Genomic DNA, 1842 nt, shown 5'->3' on the forward strand with positions numbered 1-1842 from the left:
AATTATTATTAAAATTATAGTTTTGAGATGGAAAAATATGACATATGCGGGATATGATGGATTTTCTGTCCTAAATAGACATACTATCTTTCTCTTACTATTTTTTTAAAAAATAATTGTCTTTACTGATAACAAAAACAAATTTGATCATTCTTTTTATCTAAACCGAATTAAAAACAAATCAAATACTAATTTAGTACGAGTTTGGATTATGAATGTTAATAAAATTCTTAATAAAGACGTTTACATACATAACCCACATGTACATACTAAATTCTAAATATGTTAGTAAACTTAGTTTTTTAAATCAATCCCGCACGTACGTGTGGGTCTGAATCTAGTAACATATTATATATGCTACATAATAACATAAATACAAGCTACGTTATTGTAAATGTTATAATCATATAGTGTAATTCATTTACATATATCTTTCCCCGACTCATGTATGCAATGGACCAATATACAGTTTTATTTTTTCCTTTTTTGCTTTCTTTCTTCCTCTTTTAATGTCAAGAAGTATACGTTTTCTGTTTTCTTTTATAAATTACTCGGTATTTGTTTTTGTCAAACCTTTTTGTTTCTCTTTAAGTCTTTTTTTTTTATCATGTTTCTTTTATTTTTCTAAATTATCACTTGGTTTTGCTAATTTATTATAATAAATTATAGTTCCTTCTTTTCTTTGAAACATGTAACTAGCATTTTTCTCTATTGTATGATTTTGGTGTTACTTGTTTTAGGAAATAACTAAAACAGTTAGAATTCTTTTTGAAAAGTATATAAAATAATATTTTAAATAAATATCTAAATAACACAAAGAATATTTTAGTTAAATTTATTATATTAACTAAAAAATTATTAAATTCACAAGTTTTAAATTGGTATAGGCCTCTAAATACTTAGGACCGCCCTGCATATCAGATAAAAAGAAAGACAGAAACAAGAGTTTTGTTAACTTTGATTTGCAAGATCGAGTTTATACCATGTATATTAAAAAAATTAGACTACATGAATTTTTTTGGTGTGCAATTGCGTCAAAACTAGGTCTGGGCATTCGGGTACCCGTTTGGTTTCGGATCGGGTTCGGATCGGTTTCGGGTTTTCGGGTTCGGATTCGTACTACCCGAAGTTCACAAAACTCAAAATTTTAATATCTAATTTAGTCCAAATTATTCAATAATATGCAATATATCTGAAAATTTAGAGTATTTTTTACCCAAATTTACTAATAAATAGTTTAAATATTTCAAATTATCGAAAATATTTAAAAATCTGAATATTTTGGACACTTATATTATTAAAATTATAAATATTATTAATATATTACTACTATATATTAATAATATGGATATATTCGGATACCCGTTCGGATTTCGGTTCGGATCGGGTTCGAGTTCGGGTTTTCGGATTTAGAAATTTAGAATCCGTTCGGGTATTTTACAATTTCGGATACAGGTTCAGATCGGGTTTTTTGATCGGATTCGGATCGGATCTTCGGATCCGGGTATTTTGTCCAGGCCTAGTCAAAACTCACAAATATGTATACTTGAATAAAATAAAAATACTTGAAAAAGGAAATAAAGAAAGAAGAAGAGCTGTCCATGAATTAAAAAAGGTGCAGACATGTAAGTAGTAAAGGAGCCGCGTTTTTTATTGGTCGCCGGCTTAAATAGTTAAATGACTAGGACTCTTGGAAGAATCTCATTGGCTAAACCACGTGTAAAGTATCCTACGTGGCATTTACTTCCCACCGAAGTAGCGAATTATAAAAAGCAACATTAAATGTACTCGCGCGTGTAGGTCTACGATGCAACTCTCCTTCTTGAACCTTTTTGACCCCCC

This window comes from Camelina sativa, chromosome 12, assembly GCF_000633955.1.
Source record: "Camelina sativa cultivar DH55 chromosome 12, Cs, whole genome shotgun sequence".
NCBI lineage: Eukaryota > Viridiplantae > Streptophyta > Magnoliopsida > Brassicales > Brassicaceae > Camelina > Camelina sativa.